The sequence below is a fragment of the Monodelphis domestica genome, chromosome 8 (assembly GCF_027887165.1).
Source record: "Monodelphis domestica isolate mMonDom1 chromosome 8, mMonDom1.pri, whole genome shotgun sequence".
NCBI lineage: Eukaryota > Metazoa > Chordata > Mammalia > Didelphimorphia > Didelphidae > Monodelphis > Monodelphis domestica.
In genome coordinates this window covers 5798055-5822245 of record NC_077234.1, presented here as the reverse complement: position 1 = coordinate 5822245, position 24191 = coordinate 5798055, and the positions used below count along the sequence as shown (strand labels likewise).

The 24191-nt window shown below is 37.1% G+C and overlaps 1 long non-coding RNA gene across 1 annotated transcript; it reads left to right on the top strand.

Moving 5' to 3' along the window:
- Positions 1 to 1246: 1246 nt before the first annotated feature.
- LOC103097630 (uncharacterized) lies at positions 1247 to 17345 on the top strand. Its single transcript, XR_472152.3, has 3 exons — positions 1247 to 1417; positions 10193 to 10244; positions 13262 to 17345. It is a non-coding gene; the product is annotated as an uncharacterized LOC103097630 (long non-coding RNA).
- The last annotated feature ends 6846 nt before the right edge of the window (positions 17346 to 24191 follow it).

Below are 24191 nucleotides of genomic sequence, written 5' to 3'. Positions count from 1 at the left end.
ATTGGATCTGAGTTATTGGGAAGCTTTGGAGATGAAGGTGGGAGGAAGTGGCTCAGAGATAAGGAAAAAGCTGAATTTTCTCAGGAAACATGAGCAACAGCAGAGCCCATCCTTGTCCAAAAACAATAAGGATAGAGATATGCTGCCTAACTCTCAGGGACCCCCCAGCTGCAGAGGCCCTCCAAGCTTGGCTGCCCTGCTTTATTAACAGTAAAGCAAAGCACAATAGGCCAAGACAATAGTCAAAAACCAATGTCATGGGGAGAGGACCATTGAAGTTCTCTTGGGATGCCCACAGCCTTCATCTTTAATCAGGGTGAAGCCTGATCAGTAACAAGTTGGGACATTTTCCAAGAATGTGGGTGAAGTGGGGTAGAACTGGGGTTTGTAGTACCAAGCCAGTCTTGAACTCCCCTAAAGTGGCATTGGGCCTCAGATCTCTGCTGTCTCTCAGTGGAAGGAGACCATCATTTTAGCTTAGAATCCTTGAAGTTTTTGAAATATGGCAGCATGTAGAAGAGGACCCTGTTAATTCCTGTCCTAATGCTTATACTTTGTATGTGTCATTTTTTTCCTTTTCTTCTTCATGACTCATATGATACTTATTTACCCCAGTTTTGATGCTAGTTATTATTGAAGGCAGAAGAGTACAGACCTCAAAATTATTTCAGAGATTAATGGAATGATTCAGAGGCACTGGTGTTTAGAAGAATTTGGAGAGTTCTTTTATAGGAAGGAGGTGAAAATAGAGATTAGGCATCTTTTCCCCAAATTTAAATCTTATTTTATAGGTATATAAATGTAGATTTTATATATATGCATCTGTAATAAATGTATGTGTGTATATATATCTATATTTATACACACATATACACATAAAATACATGTGCATGTAGATATATGTATGTAAGTCTGGGTGCATATATGTGGAGAGAGAGAAAGAGAAGGAGCCAGAGAGAAAGAAATGAGTCAACTAATTTGTTAAACAGCTGAGGGAAACCTGAGTTCAAGCTGGTTTAAGACACTTTACTAGTTCTGCAAATCTGGACCTTTTACTTAACCATATTTGCTTCAGTTCTTCATCTGTAAAATGTGATAAATGGTGAAAAGGTTTGCAGTTTGCAAAAACTGTTGCAAAAAACTAAGAGATGCAAACCTTAGGGAATGACTGACAGGAGCATATGATCAAGGGTCACATGGGAGCCTGAGGGATCTAGGTGAAGATTCCATCTTCCCAACTGACTTCTTCTCTCCTGAAGAAGTTGAAATTAAGGCTTGAAGAGGATTTTCCCTGTGATCAACAGAGGAAGGAGGTTTTCTGGATCTGAATGCTGGCAGCATCAGGGAGAAGATCTCGGGACTTACTTGGATATCTACTAACTTAAGATCCTGGCCCTATTTGATTTGGACTCCTGATGTGAGATTGGGATATTTGGGAAGTTAATTTTTTTAGCTTAGTAATATAGGTTCATTAGTTATAATCTTTTAAAGTATAAGAATAAATTTATGCCTAAATCCTTATTCCTTCCTACCCTTCCCAAACAATAAACCAGAATTTATTTATATGTTTTCCTCTTGTTTTTCCCTCACCCCAAATCCTACCATTAAAAAATGAACTGGTGAAGGAAATGACATACTAATCAAGTACCTTTGGCAAGGACACCTCAAAAGTGGTTGTGAAGAGTTGGCCACAACTGAAAGGACTGAACAAGAACAACAGCAATAGCATATCTACATACATATCTATGTGTACATATATTGTTCCTTTATTCTATCAATAAACATATTTGCTATATGTATGTTAAACTCTTACCTTCCATCCTAGAATCAATACAATACAACGTATTGATTCCAAGGGAGAACAGTAAGAGCTAGGCAATAAGGGTTAAGCAACTTGCCCAGGGTCATATACCAATGAAGTTTTTGAGGCCAGATTTGAACATAGAACTTCCCTGCCCTAGTCCTGATTCTCAATCTACTGAGCAACCCAGATGACCCCTCAAAACACATATATTAAGCATTTACTCTCTGCCACTAACTGATGGGGATAAAGAGACAAAAAGGGAAGAAGTCCCAGTCCTCAAAGACCTTCTGTCCTATTAACCATGACATGACTGAGACAATGGTGACACAGGGAGCTCTCCCAAGGTGGGATCTCCATGCAGAGCAGTGGGTTACTTGGAACTAAATTCTTTTATTAAACAGAGATAAAATGGGGGAAAAAACCCTTCCCTCTATTTTCCATAAAATTAACATCTGGGAGTAGAAGGAATTGCCTCTAGACATTAAAGATTGAATAGAAATATAATAGACCTGGAGGGATGGAGAATGGAATTAAGACCTAGGGAACAATACTTCTGTTTTGTTTGAGTTGTGATAGGATTCTATAATGAGAAGTTAATCACTGAAATCTTGTTTTGAGAATTCTTCACATCATATCAGTTTAACAACTTAATAATAATTTTGGTCTTAGAGCAATGCTGGGGGGGTGATAACATTTAGTTTTGTTCAAGTTCAAATAACCAACATATTCTCAGAATTTGAAGAGTTTTAGGATTGTTGTTTTGTTTTATTTCTCATGGGAGTATAGAAGAAAAAACTGTTTTGGGATAATGAAAAGGGCTTAAATATGTATAGCTCTTTATTAAGCTTTTGAAAATTTACTCAAATCATTTCCAGGTTATTCAACATTTCTAATTTGATAAGGTTGAATTATTTTATTTGGAAAACAAAGATGTTTGTAATAGGAAGCATCTACTTCTATGTCCTCTAAGATTAAAATTGATTGAAAAATAGATTCCTTATATTATATTTTTAAAAATCATGCAGAGAAATGCACATCAAAGCCCAGCAATTGTGTTCCCAAAGGAAACCTTGATTGATATGTTTTTAATAAGGCTTTATCAATTTAAATGACATGTGGGAAATGCTCAGATCATTAAAATGAAAAGAATGTCTGAAACCAGAATCCTTGTAAGAAACCTAACAATATGAGACCTTAATTTGAGCGGAGATACCATTAAAATCCCTAGAGAGGTTCAGTGTGGTCATAGTTAATTCAATCCAGGAGGAATAGAACTTCATTACTAATTATTTTAAACTGTTAAATGATACATACTGACTGAATCAGTTTAAAAATAACACATTTCAATTCATTTAAAAGACCCCAAAGCTGAAAGATATTGAGACTTCTTTTCCAGGCTAATATAAAGAGGTGGTTAACGCAATGAAATTCATGAAAATGGAATGCACTGCACTCCTTCTCCAAAAGCTTAAGTGGGATTCATTTCTTTTCATAATAAATAACTTTAAATATAGGTTTCCTTATTCATTTCCATAAAATGTATTACTTATTCTATGAAGAAGAATACTAGCAATTATTAAAAAAAAAAACCTTTCTATTATAGTTCACATTTGTAAGAGAAATTTAAAACTTGCTTTTCCAGCAAAAATCTATGAAGTACATAGGGCATAGTTTTTTATGGTCATTCTCATTTTCTAGTTGAGGATCCAATGGGATTTTTGATGCTGTCTTCCCTGTTCAATATATACCCTTTAGATCAAAGAGGTTAATTGGTGTGAGGGCGATCCATAAATTTAATGTTAACAGCTGGAACATAAACTCATGATGTCTTCTCACTACACCATGTTTTCTCTATTCTACTCCATTAATTAAAGTGTCAAAAACTTTAATAAATAGCATTTGAATTTAGAGTTATAGATTTACTTTTATGAATTGTAAAAATTAAAGATCTAGAATGTGATTAAATAACGATAGCATCATAATAGATATAATAATTTAGATCACAATAACTCTGATTATTCAGAAGGCAAATCAAAATTTTTGCATTGCCTGGTGAGTGAATTCATATGTGTCAAAGAATAGACATGGAATAAGCATTCCTAATAGGTTTATGAAGAAACATGATCATTTTGAAGAAAAGATGTTGTACTGAATAATGCCTGTTTACAAGTCTCTGAAGAGCTATTATATAGAAGAGCAAATAGAATTCTACTTTGTATCAGAGGGGGAGAACCAGGAGCAATGGATAAACACTGTAAATTTAAATTTAGGCTAGTATCAGGACAGTTTCCTATTGATTATTGTGAAACTTGGAATGAGGTTCCTTAGGGTTTTTAAGTTGCCCCTCAAAACAGGTCTTCAAGTGGAGGCTGGAAAGTCACTTCTCAGACAGAAAGGTGATGGTTCTTATTCTAAGATCTATAGGGTAGAATGGTTTCTGAAGTTCCTTCAGAACCAATGGATCATGATTGTGTGATTTTCTAAATGACCCTTCCCTACTTTTCCTTTATTAACAACACTGTAACTCTTCTTCTTTTTGAACTTTAGAACACCATTCTTAATTGCTTGATCTAGATTTTAGTTTTAATAGGTAAAATGACCAAGTAGAAAGATGTTCTGATGGCTGGAAAGATCATTAGATTGTGCTTAAAAACATGAGATTAACTCTTCCCTGGGAACTTTAATCAGTTCTCAAGGAATGGGGGTGTGGTATAGAGTGTCAATGTAAGCAGGAACCAAGCAGCAGCTGTCCAAGGTAGCTGGAATTGTGATTTTTCAAGAAGCAGCACAGTAATTCTAAAGCTAGTTCTCTATCTAGTCACCTTGATATATAGTCAGAAAGAAATGACTTATGTCCCATCTCTAATGTTTATAGCCTATGTGACCCTGGACAAGTCTCATTGACCCTTGTCAACTTTTTAAGATATTAATCTGCAATAGCAATGACATCTCCCTAACTCAGTGTTCCTAATTCAATTTAATCACAATTCCACCCCCTTCCCTCACCTCATCCTGCTCCCCCCCTCAAAGTGAAAAAATGGATAATTGGGATTTTTTCCTCTTGAATTTATATTTACAATGACTCTTGAACATGAGGTACAAGTTATGGGATTTTCCCATGATGCTTTTCATCAAATAAAATGACTCAGCTCTTTCTCCTTTATAAACAACAATGAACAAGGATCCTTGACTGAATGCTTGCTGGTTGCAAACAATGATTTTCATTTCTATTTACTCCTTTATAGTTTGTAACCAGGCTGCTTGTTCATCATGTCAGGGACTCAATTTCACTGAGGGTTCAGCTTTGCAATTTGGAAAGGACCTGCAGCTCCATGAGGATGAGCATCCACTCCATCAGAGTAACCAACATTCATGCTGTCTTGATATCTCTGCCAAGAACATGCATGACATACAAAACAAAAAACTCATCAATGATCCCATGAGTTAAGTTCAGTGGGTATCATTACCCCCATTTTACAGATGAAGAATGACGGGATCCGAAAATGGCAGTGTTTTCCTAATTACATATAACTTTATAACTAGTAGATGTTACAGGCAGAGTTGGAGCTCAGATCTCACTGGACTTCTTTTACTCCCTTCTGGCTTTTGTTCCTTGCTCCCTGCTTTAGGAATCATTACTTAGCTCAGCATTTATTTATTTTTTTTTGCAAATTTTATTTAATTAGATGATTTAGGATATTTTTCCATGGTTACAAGACTCATGTTCTTTCCTTCCTCTCCCCCCAGCCCCTTCCCATATCTTATGTGTAATTCCACTGGGTTTAACATATGTCATTGATCAAGACCTATTTTAATATAATTAATAGTTACACTAGGGTGATGTTTTAGAGTCTACTTTCCAAGTCATAGCCCCATTGACCATGTGATCAAGCAGTTGTTTTTCTTCTGTGCTTCTTTTCCCATAATTCATCCTCTGGATGTGTATAGCATTCTTTCTCATATGTCCCTCCAAATAGTTCTGGATTATTGTATTGCTGCTAGTAGAGAAGTCCATTGCATTTGATTTTACCACAGTGTATCAGTCTCTGTGTACATTGTTCTTTTGGTTCTTCAGCATTAATTTAGCAAGAACATTTAGGCTGTCTTATTAAGCTTTCCATTGCAGCAGTAATCCCATAGGTCTTTCATTTGCAGAAAGTTCAAAAAGTACACTCTCTCATCAAGCAATTTTATACTATTTTGTTGGGGGAGGCATAGGTGTCTCTATCTGTGATTTTGTTCTTGAGACAACTCTTACCATTATGTAAATGATCAAGACCATTTTAGTATATCTAATTTTTACTATTACATTGTTTATCATTTGATTCATAGAGAGTTTAATTGTCCCAAAGGAAGTAGATCTCAAAATAAGGTACAGAACTCTAAGATTGGTCCTCCATCCACTGTGCAATGCTGTTTCTTTTATGCTCTAAATTGAAGAAGACAGTATGCCATGGTAAAACCATAACCAGTACTACCACACCTACAACAATATTAGCTGGCAGAGTGAATTAGAATGTGAATCTAGAGTCAGAAGCACTATGTTCAGAGTCTGATCCTACTGGGTGTGTAAACTTAGAAAAGTCATATCTCCCCTGTGGCCCATAGTGTTCTCAAGTGGAAATTTTGGGATTTTAGACTAGATGACTTTGAATTTCTATATAATGTTAACTTTAGAATGTATTATCATGCACCATGGTTTTCAAAGGTCCATTTCTTTAAGTTCTAATACTAAATATTCTCACAAGACTCATTTTGGTTTGAATTGCAAGGTCTCATTTATATAGTATACATAATTATAGTAAGTATATGTCTTGGCTAATTTCACAATTTGAATTTCACATAAAAATTAAACATATGTTTTACAATCCTTTGTCCTATTATCACTTTAAGAGGTGGAATTATCCATCTAAGAATATTCCTTCACAGGAGATGTGTTCCCATGCAAGAGATATTCCCAATATTCATGCTTTTCAAGTAGACTTTTGGTGGTGGTGGTAGGGTATGTGTCAAAATGGAGTTGATGATGGCCCTTGAGTGTAGTATCTCTCTTGCCTTCCTGACATTGGACTTTTCATGACCAGAAGGCAGACATAACTACCTCAGTATAAGACACTAAACCAGATTTTATACCACACTTGAAATGACAGTAAGATAAGGAGAAGATTGAATCAAGAATTGAGATCTATCCATGTGACTAAGATACTATGTGGGTTGTGCATTGAGTTTACCCATGCAACTACAACTAAGAGGGACACTTCACATTTCTACAATATTTTACTTTATCTGAGACAGTTCTGAACATCCATTGATCATTTTCACCTGTGACCCAGACTCATAAGCTCATAAGGTGTGCAAATAGTAATTGGGAATGTGGACTTCAGTTTTCTTCCTTTAGATAGGATTGGATATGGGAAATGAATGGAAAATAAGTTCTATGTCCATAATTCCTCTAAATATTTGATTTTATTATATTTGTTCTCATCTATTTAAATGCTTTATAAATTAATGACATGGATAGAAATAAATCAATGAGGCATATATGTAGGGATTAGGTTAATGATCAGAAGTAAACTTGACAGGAGATATTCAGTGAAATGTCCAGGGATCTATGCTTGATCCCATGCCATTTAAAAAATTGGCATTATTAATAAAGGCATATATGTCAAGATTGCCAAAGACCCAAAACTGGGTTTGATAACTCAAATGGTACATGGAAGAATCCACATGTGACAGTGATGGGATATTGATAGGTAAGACCATTGGGTTTTATCTGGTAAGATGAAATTCAATAAGCAGAAATTATACTAGGCTTAAAAATCAGTTTCACAATATAGTATGATCAAGCAGCAATTTGAAAATTAAAATGATCTTGAGGTATTAGTGGCCTGCAGGCTTAATAAAAGCCCACAGATGTTGTGGCATACATACAATAAGCCCTGTCTTAGTTTTAATAAATTAAAACAAATTTTTCTTGTATTGAAAATAAATTGTATTTTTATTGTATGTCTTGTATTCTATGATTGTATGTCTTGCATTCCTAAAAATAGGTTAAGGTGTGTTTTAAAATTGTCATAACTTCACACTTTTTTGAAATCTGTCCTACAAAATTCATTTGACTTCAACATCAAACCCATGGCAATTTGTTCCTTATTGTAATTGGATTTAGAATTTCTTGATCAATAAAACTCAAAAATCTATTATAAAAAAGACTGTGCGTGAAATGTGGAAGACCACAATTCAAATTGGGTCTCAGATACTTAGTCACTGGGTGACCCTGGACAAGTCATTTTAAGTCTTTCTGTCTCAGTTTTTGGATCTGTAAAATAGAGATTAAAATAGCACTTATTTCCTGGGTTCTTGTGAGGATCAAATATGAAAAGTCTTTGTAAATCTTAAAGCACAATATTAATGCTAGCTATTGTTGTTTGTTGTTATTCAGTTTAGTTGTTTCTGATTCTTGGTCTCCCCATTTGGGATGTCTTGGCAAAGATAGTAGAGGGTTTTCCATTACTTTCTCTAGCTCATTTCACAGAGAAGAAAAGCAAAGCAAACAGGGTTGAGTGACTCGCCCTGAGTCCTGCAGCTATTAAGTGTCTGAATACAGATTTGAACTGTTGATGTCTTGACTCCAGTCTTCTTGACTCCACAATTGATGTTCTGACCACTGTGCCACATAGCTGCCCTTTAAATTATTTACAATCACATGAAAGTCACAATATATTAATAAGAAGAGAAATGCAAATCAAAGACCCCCTTATGTTTCCACCTTCCATGAAGGAAATGAGAAGAGATTTACATTGGCTGTAGCCAATTTTGGAGAGGCTATGGAAAGTCAAGCAATCTCTTATACTGAGGTTCAATGTGTGATTTGTCCTATCAGCTCTGAAAACAATTTGGAATTGTGCTAAATATGATTAAAACTACTTTTGATCCAATGATCCTACTGCTGGGCATCTGGGTCAAAGTGATCAAAGGCAGAAGGTATGGTCACCTCTACACCAACATATTTATAACAGGATGTTTTGTAGTAGTTAAAAATATAAAAGAAAATACTGGCTAATTTGGAGCATGGCTAAATAGTTTAATAGAGGAATTATTTAGAATATTACAACTGCAAGAATGATCGCTATGAGGAATTCAGAGAAGCAAAGGGACATAGATATATTAATCCAAAGTGAATTAAGCAGAATTAGGCAAACACTAAAGGGGAGGTGGAGAGGCTCCATGATTTATATGGATAGCAGCAAAATAGAAAGGTCATTCATCTTCTTTGCTGTTATAAAACATATCAGTTTCCAGTATCAGACCTAGGCTTTGGAGAACTTTCTTTTCCATTTCTTCAGTAACTGTGTTTGCTCAGAAGGCTGCAGAGTTTGGAGGACTGCAACAGCTCTAGAGGAAATTGCTAAGAGAGGTTGCTTCCCTAGATAATGACTATAATAGCCAGATTGGAAGGAGGTTTGATAGGCAGTATGATTCCTGAGGATCTTGGGTTGATCTACCCATTGGTGGCAATTTTTGGAAGCAAGTTCTGCTGACGATGATGATGGTTCACTTCTCCATAACATTTTTGTTGCCGACAATGTTGGGTTTACACACTGCAATATAAAACAAGACCTGTATCCTGAAGGGTGCTACTATTTCCAGCCCTCTTTGATGATAGCTCCTTGGTTCTCTTTATCCGAGTCTGAGGAGCTTTGAGGTGAAATCCCCAGGTTCAAGACAGCTTACCCTTTTCATGAATGCAAGACTCAAAAACTTAGCTTAAAAATAAAGAAGAGAATTTTATTCATTGAGAAATCATGATGAAAGTCTGGGAGACAGTATGCAGGTGGAACACTGCCTTCCCAAGAAGATTGGGTAGAGGGATTTCATATCCTTTTGACAACAAGGCCTACAGGAGTAGAGAAAGGATGATGCTGGCATGTTACTGGGACTCTACAACCATAGATGGGTCATGTGGTTATGACATATGCCTCAAAGTTAAAAGGGCATGGACTGTCCAGTATAGAGAATAATCAGTTATCTGGGATATAAAATAGATGCTTATCATGAGCAAGCTGTGAGGTGCCTGTCTGTGCCCAGCAAGAAAGAAGGAAGAGGCCAGAGGACCTCAAAGTTCCCTGCAGGAATGCAAGGAAAAATGAGTCTTTCATGTTCATTTTGACCTGGTAAACAATCTGGGGAGTTGGGGTGTCTAAAGGAAGCCTGTACCCCAGCATGCAGTGGACCTGCCTGACACATGCTAGCTTCTGTCTTTTCCTCAGTGTCTTGCCACTTCACTTAGGATGGATTCTTTTTTTCAGTGGTGACAACTGTATATGCTCTTGTTAATGAAATGAGAGGAGATAAGGAGAAATTTACCTCTTTCTCTTTTTTCCCCAGGTGGAAGACTCTGGTGAGGAATATTCCACATACTGCCAGACATTACTGATGTGTGAGTTACATTTGCTGAATTGTTTTTATTTTATTTTAAAATTTTTCCATTACATTTCACTGCATTCCATGTATTTCTTAGTGTGTTTCTTTGTCTATTTTTTGCTATTACAAGGCATATCTTACTGTGTAGGAGAGGAGGTGACTATTGATTAAGAAATGAAAGTGTAGAAGGGGATGATAAAATGGAGTACTGTGAATTTGGGTGAAACGTCTTCCCAGAACAGGCCAAAGACACAAAGATATAGGGTTGGGTAAATAGGAATGCTCAGGTCATATTCTATTCCCTTCCTTACCGGCAACAACAGAATGAGCCAGCCTGATTCTATTGTGAAGGAGGTTTCCACTGGCTTAGAGATTTACCGCTACCCTGGCCAATCCCATGAGGCTAATCCCAGAGAAATGAATCTGCCCACAGGAACAAACCTGACCTTTACTAACTCCTGAGATCCCAAGTATTATACATGTCCTCAATTTCCTTTCTACCTCAGAATGGCACTGAGATAGGCTAGACACTCTATGAGATCCTACAAAGCTCTAAAAATTAATCTGAACTCTAAGAAGCTAAAGCTGGTACTAGTCGCAACACGACTCTTCCTTAGCCCACCACTGAAATTGTTCTCTCTTGAGTTTGGCTCCTTGTTTTGCTGTGTAGTCATGCAGACCTGCTAATGGATGAGATTCTCCTCAGGCTCTCAAGGAACCCAGGTTGAAAACTTCTCCAGAAACAATGTGATAAAAACAATAATTCATATTTGTCTCTGTAAATCATGCCATTTGTTTCTTTAATATCTTAGGAAGCTACTGAATTCATCAATGTGTGTGTGTGTGTGTGTGTGTGTGTGTGTGTGTGTGTCTATGCTGAGATTAGCTAGTAACAAGAAAATTATTCCAGTTTGTTTGGAGATAATATTGATTGAAGCAAACAATGAGGGGGTGACATCTTGTCGAACAGACTGAGGGGATGACTGCGTGATTACTGCAGATTGATTCTTGCAGGTAGTGAAGGATGAATTCTAATCATCAGGAAAAGAAGAATGAATTCCTTTGCAGGGGGTATGTGCCAACAAATGGGAATCTGTCATTTAAAACGTTTTAATGACTAAAATCACTACCATGAGACGCAATGCTATATAATGAAGAGGGCAGGCCGTAGAGTCATGGGAATCTGGATTTCCTGACTGACTTTAAGATATATTAACTAACATGTGGGCAAATTAATTACTCTTTCAATGTCATCCAGGAACTCTTCAAAATGCTGTTATTTCATATACAAATTATAAATTATCCAGGATTGAGGATCTCTCACTCTACTAATAAAATAAAAAACCTATCTCCCTTAGAAGGTGGGGGGACCCTGACTTTTCCTCCCAGTCTTCCTTATTATGTCTTTTTTCCTTCCTTTCACATCTAGTCTGAATGTCTGTGAATATAGAAGAGATGTCTCTCTCTAAGTAATTCTCCCATCTTTACTGTTCTCACTAGTAACTCAGAATAATAGAAGATTCTAAGACAAAGGGAAGTAGAGTAAAGAATGATGGGAAATAAATGTAAATCAACATTGTTTTAACTTTGTTCAATTCACCAAGAATTCATTAAGGACATCAGAAACCTAAACTAGGAAGGTAAAGTAAAAACCCGACTTTGATATCAAGGGGTTTCAGTCTACTCCTCTTACAAGGTTTCTTTGTCAAGGTTATATAGCGAATTTCATGACTTTGGAGAGAGGTGGGGTCAGGTTTTCTACTCTTTAAGTGGCAGAATTACAAATTTTCAGGAATCTATCACAGTGGATGTGTGGTCTCAATAATACAGTTGCTTCCTCCAGTGGTAAACATCACAACCCACCTAGGGTCTCTCTTTCTGTACAACTCAGGCATATTGTCCTTTCAGTTTTCCATGCTGGACCCTGAATTTCTTGATTTTACACAGGGCTATCTACTGGGTAGACTCATTCTTTCCTTATTTTTTTAACCCTTATGCTCTATCTTGGAGTCAATACTGTGTGTTGGTTCCAAGGCGAAAGAGTGGTCAGGGCTAGGCAATGGGGGTTAAGAGAGAACAAAAAGGAATGGACTAGAATAAAGTTATCTCTCCCTCATCTCATTCTCATCAAGAACCTTCAGCACACAGCTGTCAATACAATAGTGTCAATGACTTTGGGATTTTCAAAGAAACAGCATTTTTAAAAGTTCTTAAAAATCACCTAGAGCTGATGGTGTATGTTTTCAGCCAAAAGAAAACTATCTCAATATCATATTCCTCTCTTACTGGTAAGCTAAGTCCCTGGGGAAGGTTTCACATAATCTGGGAATGACATCGATCTAGTCTTACTCCAATGTCTCATCATGGCATGGGAATGCTATGCCACTCTTAGGGCTCCAATGTGATATTACCTTCTAAAAGAATATTTCCTATTCTTCTAGTTAAGGTTCATCCCTTTCTTCATCTCCCCTCTAGTTACTTTGCAATCATTTTTATTTTAATTTTCTGTGTATTTGATTCTTCTCCACAACAGAATATGAGTTTCTTAAGGGCAGGGATGGATTCATCCCCAACTCCAAGCTAGAGCATAGCCCATAGCAGTCATATAGTGAATTCTTGTTAAATTTTTAAAAAGTCATGATTGCATAAAGAAAAGAAGCTTTCTTTCTTCAAAGCTTTCTTGAAGAACTGTCACTGTGGCAAATCTGTTCCCTAGCTGAAATAACATCATTTATGCACAATAATTCTCCATGGCTTCTGGCCAAAAGCAATGATGTTCACGTCTCTTAAAATATTTCTCCCCTTGAAAGCAGAAGTGGCCTTGTTGGAATTTTGCTATTGCGATTGGATTAGCTTAGTAACGATAGTACCCAGGACAATAACTTGCACTCAGGAGTCATGCAAAATATGTTTCTTGAATTTAGTTCAAATCTTAAATGCGGTGACAGTAAAAGGCAAATTCTGTTAAGTTCTGCAACAATGGAAATATCTCTAGTGTTTTCTCAGTAACAAAAACTGCATTTATTCTTCTAGGACACACCTTCCCAGTCTGGGGAGGCTTATCACGAGAGAGAAAAATAACATATTGGTGAGGAATTCTTTGGACAGAGCAATCCATGAAGCAAAGACAACCAAAAGAGGGCACTTGGTCCTGTAGAGCTCCTTCTAATTCTACAATAATAGTAGCCAACTTGTTTGAAGAGAGAAAAAGGAACACTGAGAATCAGAGGAATTTTACACCATCTACAAACATTCACTTAACTATAGGTATTATTCTCATGATATTCTTTCTAGTGACCATGGAGTGAATGCAGTGCTACAGGAATTGGACCATAGCAAAAGGAAAAAACTAAATGAATTATTCAAAGAGAAATAAAAATAATTAGAAATTCAGTGGAAGAAGAGTGCATGTGCTTCTTCTGCTAATTTTCTTTTATTATCTAAGGAAAAATAATTTTATATATTCCTTAAACATCTTCCACAAACATTCCAATATAATATAGAGTGTTGGTCTTCAATTTAGGATGCATGAATTCAAATGGAACAACAAGTTTTAAATATCTGTGTGACCTTAATCTTTCTGTGCTTCATTCCTTTTCTTTTTTTTTTTTGAAAAATGTAATCAGTCAATTTAGAACATTATTCCTTAGTTACAAGAATCATATTCTTCCCTCCCTCCCCTTGCCCCACCCCTTTCTGTAGCCAACATGCAATTCCACTGGGTTTGACATGTGTCCTTGATCAGAACCTATTTCCATGTTGTTGATGTTTCCATTATCATTCCTCTTTTCTATGAAATATAGTGATTGCATTTGGTGACCTCTGAAATCTAGCTCTTAATCTATGATTATATATACAACTTTTTAAATAAGAGCATGGAAATATTAGCATCTTTGGCAACACTATATCTTGGATAGAATAAGGAAGTAGAAAATTTTCACAAAGAATTTAGGGGTGGAGGAAAGATTTTTTTAAATGCCAAATGATACAAGTTTAAATGAGATGATTTAGCTATCAACTGAGGCAACTCCAAACTTGTTTATAAAAAAAATAACAGGGAAATGGATAAAAGTATGAGCATCAACACACTATTTCCATTTCTAATAAAGTTTGCCCAGTGTAAATGAGCCACTTCCAAGTGGAAAATCAACTATCTTGGTCAGAAAACACTTGATTGACTCGACAAAGTTGAAGGATATAGTGGCCAGGGCCAATATCAATTTATAATTTTAAAAATTACATATACAATCTTATGGAAAAAAACTGGTAGGTGATTGGAAGATTGGGAAAAGTTTAAAATATTAAAGCAGTGGAAGGAAAATCAGTTAAATAAGGAAGCTTGATGCCAAATTGATTACTCAGTTATTTCAGTCATGTCTTACTTTTGGTGACTTCATTTTTGGGATGGAGGGCAAAGATAGCAGAAAGGTTTCCATTTCCATCTCCAGCTCATTTTACAGATGATGCTACTGGGGCAAAAAGGGCAAGTGCCCAGGGTCACAAGTTAGTGTCTATGACTGGATTTGAATTAAGATCTTCCTGAATATAGGTCTAGTATTGTATGCTTTGTACTACCTAGCTTTCCCAGATGAAGAGTGGATGATTTCTAAGATTCTATCATGCTATGAATGTAAAGTATACAGAAGAAATATTTATTGAATTGAATGGCTTCCTATAAATACTGAAAGCAAACCACAGAACTCATTTAAGTTTAGGTGATTTTTTACTGGTAAGATGTGGTAGGATATTCAGGGCTTTGTGTTTACGTGATGGAACATATAACCTTAGGTCTTCTGAGAGATCTGTATTTTTCATATGTATGAACCATGACTACTTGTTTTAGAATGATGTAGGAAGCAAAATATTTTGTAACAATATTATCAGGCAGCTGGACAATAGGAATCTTAGGTTTTTGTGGTCTGCTTTGACAGTGGGTATAACTGGACATGAGAGAGTCAGTTATTAAAATACAATGGAAGAGGGGAGGCTCTAGATGCCTTAATAGATAAGAGACCAAGGCCCAAAGACAGAAGATCTTAGGTTCAAATCTGGCCTCAGACACTTCCTAGCTGTGTGATCCTGTGCAAGTCACTTCACCCCCATTGCCTAGCCCTTAGCCCTCTTCTGCCTTAGAACCAATACGTAGTATTGATTCTAAGATAGAAGGCAAAGGGTCTTTTTCTTTTAAAGATTCAATGTCAGGGGTCACTACAGAATGGAGACCTGTATCTCTGCAGGATTTCTGTTCCACCTGATGCCTGATTGTTTAATATTTGCTTGGATTGGAGCCTGGAGAGGAATTGCATTTGAAAAGGACCTCTGTTGGGTCATACAGCTTTCAGTCATCACATATCTCTTTGTAGGTGCCAATGTCAATTGAGTGCTGTGCATCACCTTTATTTGTGAAAAATGAGTCAGTATCCCCACATCACAAACCAACACAATTTTTGAAAGCAAGTTAAGAGAGTGTTTCTTCATATGACATATGCTCAAGTTGGAATAGACCTAATCAATTAATCCCTTTATTTTTTTTTTATTTTTCCGTCCCACGTACTATTTTCCCCTTCTTCTATAATCATCTTTCCAAAGCTATCCAGCAGAAAGCAACCCACTTCATTCCTCTCCTTTTCCCCTTGTCATTGCTATGGATAGTTCCTTACCAGCCTTCCTTAGCTCTAGCTAAGGCTCAAGTGCTATAGAATCCAAAGAGGAGAGCTTGTGCTCAGTTCCACTACAGCCCCAGACTCAATGTTTCCTTTCCTGTTTCAGAGAGAAATGATATCATTTGCTTTAAAGAAAAGGGTATTGAGTTAGAGAATGTTAGATCAAGGTGAGATCTTGGAGAATGTCTTTTGCAGTGGTTCCCAATCTTTGTGATTATTAGAACTCTTTTGTAACACCCAGAAATCATTCCTCGCACACATATGATATTTAGGGTTAACAGCTATGCTCTCTTATTTCATTGAGAAAAGACATGATGACCAATATGGCATCTTGCTTCAGAATAACTACAATATTCCTGGAGGGACGATGATGGAATATGCTGTCCTCTACTTGGGAGAGAATTGGAGGTAATGAGTATGGAAAGCTGCATGTTCTATCAGGCACCATTGTTTAAGCTTTTGTATGTGTGTGTGTGTGTGTGTGTGTGTGTGTGTGTGTGTGTGTGTGTGTGTGTGTGTGTGTGTTTGTGAGATTAACTTTGGGAAAGAGACAAGCAAGGTAGAAGATAGGCAGAATCATTCTCCCCTCCACCCCATTATTATAGTTCTTTCCTACTTGTGAAAATCAGCAGTGGAGGGTTAAGATATAGGTTTACAGGTAAGCCAGGCACTCCTACCTAAAAAAGCTTCAGAGACCAACGACCTCAATTCCTACTCTCATTCTCCTTCAGGAAAAGAAAGAAATGTATAGTTGTCACCTATAGGTGCAAAGCAAAAAAGTTTCCCAGATCCTTTCCAGGCACCAATCTATAGAAAAGGCTGCCATTTTGTAAATCCCCCACAGGCTTCCCATACCATTCTCCTCACCTGCCTGCCATGTATGATATAGCTCTTCTCCCTATGCGGTTTAAAACACAAAGATAAACCACTGGCCTCAGAAAAAACTCACATTTAGTAATGAGATCTGGCCTTTCCCTTGGATATGACAAGTATAGCACTGGAGCTTGATAAATAGTGGGTCTTCTAAGTCTTTTAACTACTCAGTAATATTGATAATACAAGTATTATTACTATTTTTACAGAGAAAACCAAGTGTCAGAGTGCCTTCTTATGGTGACAAACCTTGTAAAGTACCATAGGAAGGATCTGAAACTATCTCTCTTGTCTTCAACTCTTTCTGTGGTATTATATCTCTTTGGAGAACTTCAAATAATATAATAGAGTAAGAGGCTCTTGCCAACAAGCTCATTCTACCAATTTTCAAAATCAGAAAGGAACAGACCCCCTCATACACACACACAAAAACACACATACAAAAAAGTGGAAAATGGAAAAAGAAAAAAATCTATCTGAAGAAGCCATATTATTCTATAAATTATTAGTGTCCTCTTTTTCCTTTCCTTTAAGATGAGACCTTAGGATTTTATATGACTTCTATTAGTTCCCTACTTAATAACATTCTCCCTTTCCCCCCTGAGTCTTGACTTAGGACATAGGGATATAAATGGAAATGATTTTAGCAAACTTGGAAAAGAGAGAAGTTTGCAAGAAAAAGGAATTTGGTTGTAGTTTTGCCACTTTCTAAACTTCAGTGAGTCCAACAAAGTTTTCTAACTCTAAACAAGAGGAACTTCAGAGATTTATACTCTTCTGTAGAAAGGAGAAGTCTTAAAAGAACTAAAAATAATCAGGAAATGAACAACCTTAGGATATCTCCTTATACTTTGAAAAGATGCTATAGGCTATACAAATAATGAGATGAAATTCTAGAAGAAAAACATTTGGTATTAACTACAAGTACCCCACACACACACATACACAATCACACAAAGAGAATAGACTAACCAGTCCTAAGCACTGCAGAGTGATTTTAAGACCTAATAAGTTGTCTTATTGCTTTTCACTTATTTTCTAAGAAGAGTTCTGCAAGAACAGGATTTGGGTATGGTAGAGTTGTGCATAGTCATTAGCCTCACTTATTATTCCAGAATCAGTGAAGTCCAGTGGCAAAACAAAAGTCAGAATGACTCGCCAGAGCCTATAATATAGTTTATAAACTTGGCATCTTCCATGCCTGAAAAAGGCTCTCCACAGTGCTTGTTTCAGTCATCCTGATGGTTGTTAGAACAAATTGTTTTTATCCACCCATTCCATCAGCAAGTCTTCACATGCTTGGGGGTAAACATTCCCTTAACTCATTGATGAGTTTGAGGCCTCTCAATAATCCTCAACCTGGTTTAGCTCATTTGCTGAGATGGTTTTTACCAGGGTCTGACCTCTATAATTGCAAAGATTTTTGGATCCCTAGTTGAGATTTGGATGACAAGGTAGAAATCAACGATGGATAAACATCCCTGGAAAGGACTTGGAAAACCTTCAGACAATAATGGAACACCATATATAACCTAAGACCTGATAAAAATAGAAGAAATACAACTAAAAAAATCCAATGACATAAGAAATATCAGAGCAAACTCAAAAGATAACAATTTTGGAAAATGAGAAGTATAAAAAATGTCTGACCTACAGAAAATTAGTTAGACAGAGATCCCTTGAATAATCAGCCTCTCAGAAGAGAACAATGAAAACAAACATCTTAAGTGTATATTTAAGGAAATAAAAGAAAATTACCCAGAAATATTAAGTCTGGTGTTAAAAATAAAATCATATGAAATCCAAAGATCAACCCAAGAAACACAAGATTTAATTAATCCAGAAATGTGATTGCTAAACTGTGGAACTTCTAAGTCAAATAAGTTAAGATGAAGAGCAAGTAGGAAAATACAAATAACTGTTCATATACACGAGAAAAGAAAAAATAAAATATTATATGAAAAGTAAAAGGAAAATTTACATAGTAGTTTCCTTTTACTTATGATTTTGATTTCCATGGTTTTAGTTACCCTTTATGGCTCTAGGAGAAGTTGGGAAGAAGGAAGGGCACTACTTGATGAGGGAGGGGCAAGCCATAAATCTGTCTGCAAAAGAAATCTGGTTGTGGCCATGCAATAGTGATTTCTCCCTTCTACTTTCATTTGGAGGATTTTGTGGGGAGGAGACATGAAGCATGGAAAAGGGACAGGAGATGGGAGCATGGAGAGTGCAGTACTATAGAATGACTAACATAGATGGTAAAAGCTGAAGCAAGGATTGTTTGCTGTTTCAGGCATCCACTGAAGGTCTTGGAACAAATTCCCTACAGATAAAAGGGTACTTTTATATTGTACTATAGAATAATGCAAAGTGTCTGTGATGGATGGGAGAATGGAGTCACCCACTATGTTTACTTTGATTATTGGGAGTGAAAGAGGTGGAATGGAGCCAGAAGATAGAGAGCAGTGATATATTGGTGCTCCCCTTTCTTCCCCCAGTGAAGATAGCACAAGTTGTCTTTTAGAAGGACAGAATATGTCCCTTCAGTACCTGAGTTGAATATAGAGTCAAGGACTGAAGCTGACTCTCCCTCCTTGAGGAGAGTATAGCTTTCCTCCCCAAGTTTCAGATCTCTTCCTGAGAATTAGAAGACAGGCAACTTGATCTATAATGAATAATTTTTATTCTAAAGGGACACACAAAGACAGGGAGAGTAGAGTTGTTGAGTAAGGGAAATGGGAGGTGGGAAATAGGAGATCCCTAAGAACTAACAACTGACCCTCCTCCCGAAATCCTGAGGTTCAGGTTGTTCACCTGACCCTCCTTGGTCAGTTGTAATCTCTGTCCAACTTTAGAGAATAAAGAGAGGAAAGTCTTCTTTGGGTGGATGGCTTTATAATAAAATCCCATCCACTCCTTTTATCTTTAGCTGGATTCAGAGGATTTAGGTTCACTGAGAAGTGATTAATGCTCAGGAAGTCTTCTGTCTCAGAGATTTCTCTTGAACCACTCACTCTTAAAGAGAAGTAAAGTAATTGTTTTGAATTTTCTCAGCTCTTCTGTTCCTTCCTGGAATTCTCTATCTTCCTTGCTCCTCCCCTGCTTGGGTTGCATGCTGAATCTGATTTTCCTCTCTTACAGTACTTTATTATTACTGTTTTTAATTTTGGTAATATCTTACCCTATGTTAATTATTATACTATATTTTTATTTATCAATTAGACTTTATTTTATGTATGAATATATGTACAAGAAAAGCATGTTGTATATGGGATGAGCTCCCTATATCTGTGGTTTCAGGTATTTCCCTACATCTGTGGCTTCTGTTACTCACAGTAGGTCTTAGAATGTAACTACTAGGAAGTCCTAATGTATTTTCAAGAACATCCTCTTCAGAAATCTGAATATAATCCTACAGGGATAAAATACATTTCAATAGTACCAATTATTATAAAACCTTCCTACTGAGAATACTAATGAATAGGAAGTCTTCCGAAGGTAAATGCAGTGGACAAAAGAAACCTAGAAAGTCAAATCAACTTGAAAAACAACTTGCAAGCAACAGGATGATTAATTGCCTTTATCCTAAAAACAGAAAAAGTAGCTTATATATATATATATATATATATATATATACATATATGTATATATATATATATATTATGTGAGTTTAAAAGGAAACAAGCAGCAAATGGAAGGGGAAAAAAGAATAACCATTAAAAGGCTGTGAAGAGGAGTAAACAGTATTTCTTTGTCACATAATGGAGAAAATGGGAAATTATTTAAATACAGATGTAGGGGTCAGGGAAAATGAGAAGTCATTCATTTGATGGAAATATAATCTGAACAAGGTAAAAAGGGGATAAAGAGAATAGAGTGAGGAAAAATAACTAAGTAAAGATTTTAGGATTAAATAAAGTACATTTTTATCATTTTCTAAATATACTATTATTCAGTGGGGTTGTTTCTCATTGAAAAGAGAAAAATGAAAACCTTCATTGTATTTGCTACATCTCTATATGTATGTACCTTGTATCAGAACTTGTGTAGATTTGTATCAGTACATAAAGTCTCTTTGATTAGAATATCTGATTTTTAGAGATTATTTGTACTTTTTATTGTATCTCTAGTATTTATCATGCTCTTTAGTTTAATGAATTCTTAATGATTAATTTTAATTTGTATTTATACATATACTTGGGCATCTAGATGTCACAGTATATAGGATGCTGAGACTGGAGTTGGGAAGATCTGAATTCAAATCTATCCTCAGAAACTTACTAGCTTTGTGACCTTGAGCAAGTCATCTAACCTCTACTTGCCTCAATTTTCTGATCTGTAAAGTAGCACCTACTATGCAGGGTTGTTGTGAGAATCAAATTAAATAATAATCATAAAATGCTTAGCACAGTGTCTGGTACATAATGAGTACTATATAAATGATAGCTTTGTTGGCTGGATGGGCAGAGTACTATGCATGGAGTCAGGCAGACATGAGTTCAAATCCTGCCTTAGGTACCTACCAGCTTTGTGACCTTCATGCATATATCACTTAACCTTAGTCATTCTCAGTGTTCTCATTTGTAAAATGTGGATAATAATAGCACCTACCTCAGTGTTTTCATGAGTTTCAATTGAGATACGGTGAACACTTTGCTACATCTTCAAGTTCTCTACAAATACTAGTATTAGCATTTGCATGAATATTTGCTGCATCTTGTTTCTTTCTGACTGCGTGGCTTAAACATGAGCACAAAGAAGCCGGAAGGATCATTTCCATGAGGTGGCTTCTTTAGCTGAGGAGATCATGTGTTGGGAAAGAAGGAACCTGGGGGTTTGAGGCTACCCTGATTTTGTCATTAACTGGAGCAATTAAAACTGTGCACTGATGAATCCGTGGATCGAATAACCTCTTCAGCAGGGTCAAATGGAGTCTTTAGCAAGCTCAGGAACATCAGTTCTATGAACGAAGAGTTCCAAGCCCTCCTCTTTGCTGACTAATAGGGGCCTCTTTTAAATTTGCAGGAGAACAATAATGGAAGAAGAGCATTTTGGGTGGGGCTGCTACTAGTTCCCATTCATGTAAGCATGTAAGCATGGCATTCACAGATCTTCTGATTTCAGTGAAAATATTTAATGCCTCATTGTTTTACATGGAAAGCTCTCTCTCTCTCTCTCTCTCTCTCTCTCTCTCTCTCTCTCTCTCTCTCTCTCTCTCTCTCACACACACACACACACACACACCCCTGCTTTCCTCTGGCTATCTGTATATACTTTTTCTCTGCAATGGTATCAGGGAATGTTCAGCCATTTATCTCCAGTGTTGCAAAGGCTTGCCCAGCTCTGTAAATCAGGCAGAAACCTTGAGGAATTTATTGCCAGGTTTGTTGTGTCAGCCAATGGGCGGACAAGCCTTCAACATGATGGAACTTTATTGCTGCAAAACTACTCTGGGGAAATACCAAAAGCCAAACCCAAACCAAACATCTTTCAAATCACTGGACCAGAGTAGCAGGAGAGCTCAAAAGGAACACAGCTCCAAGTGCCTAGGGAATAACTCCAGCATTACACCATCATCTGGAGGTGCCTCCCTCCGTCCCTCCAGATTATAGATGCATTCACACACACACACACATACATATTTATGTGTATTTGGGAATGGGTACATATACATGCATGTATACGGATGTGCAGCATCCATATGCAGAGAAACCGACATATGAGCAAGTGGAGGCTCTGTATGACACTAGCCAATTTCAAAATACAAGTTGGTGCCTCTAGAGAAGTTGGAACATTGAGGCCAGACATTGTATCGCAGCCCATCCAGGACCAGAGAGCCAGAACTCCCCAGGGGAAGGAGAACACGCCCTACATAGCCACAGTCCCAAGATGCACTGTGAGATCAGGCAGAATTTATAGAGCAATCCAGTTGAGTTCTCTAGCTATGGAAAGAATTGGTCATAACAGGACCAAACCAGGGAAATTAAGGGTCAACAATCAATAGGACCTATTGACAATGCCAAGAACCAGAAGTATCTATTAGTAGAACAAACCCCATAACCAGGACTAGAATGACCTGGATTAGCATCAACTTCTGCCACTTATTTGCTCAGTGGTCTCGGATAGGTCATTTTCCGTGCTTGAGACTGGCCTCATTTTCTTCACTTGTAAAAAAGAGGATGCTGACCTATAGCTATGATGTTGTTGTTTTTTAACTTTTAACATCTCTAGAATCTCAGAACTGAAAGAAACTCCAGAGGCTACCAAGTCCCCTGACTCTGGGGTCACTGATGCAGAGTTGTCATGAACATCAGAGGACCTTGCGTTTCACCCCCTCACTGAATAGACTTGGAAATTGTGGCTTAGCTAAATGTCTCTGTTTTAATTCCAAGTTAAGACAGAATGCCCTTAAGGAAATGACTGTGTAGATGGATCTACTTTTAGCTCCTTTCTACTTGTGTCACTGGCAGGCCCAGACCCAGAGAACAAAGACTGGCATTTATAGAGCACTTTAACACTACCAAAATCTTTCCATGTGTTATTTCGCTTGATTTTCAAAACAAGCCTCTTAGCTAGATACTATTATTATCCCCAAATTATACATGAAGAAACTGAGGTTAAGAAAGGCTAAATGCTATGTCCAAGGTCACACTTCTAGTAAGTGTCTAACACAAAACTTGAGCTCATGCCTTCCTGATTCCAAGTCCAGCACTCTCCACGCAAAGAGGACTGGGTTTCCTCCATCATTAAAATGGGACCTCCTAGAGCCCAGGGACTGCCTTTTGCCTGCTTTTGTATCCCCAGTGGTTAGCACAGTGCCTGACATTTCATAGGCAATTGATAAATGGTTATTTACAGACGGACTGACTTTGTTTCACAGCCCCAGTGAGTTGTCGGCATGTAGCCCCTCCCCTCCAAAGAAATAGAAAGTGTTGAACATCTTGTGCAATGATTGTGCTGGTGGCTGGTTCCCAGGAAGCAACTGTTTCTGAGCCCATCAATATGGCAATGCTGTTCCATCCAATCTGGGCCAATGTCACAGCCTCAGGGTACAAGAAGCACATCTTTAAGGGGGGTCAGGGTGGGGTCCAGACTCTTCAATTATTTGCACAGCATCCACTCTGCCTAACAAAGACATACTTCATGGGCTATCCCCTGTGGTGCAGCCATGTGGAAGCAAATCCCCCACAGAAGCAGACAGTGAGAGAACATGAACACCACAGGATGCTGGCTTTGTGAAATGCCTTCTTATAAAGTTTCATATGACCAGAGTGAGGGAAAAAGGAACACAAAGAAATTGAGGGAGGATGCTCAGCTGCCTCCTTTAGACCAGCTCAGCTTCAGTTCTCTGCTAGTCACCAGAATGAATGTTTCTGATCTCATTCTCTCCCTCTGTCCTTGCGAATGAGCATTCAACATCAACAGAG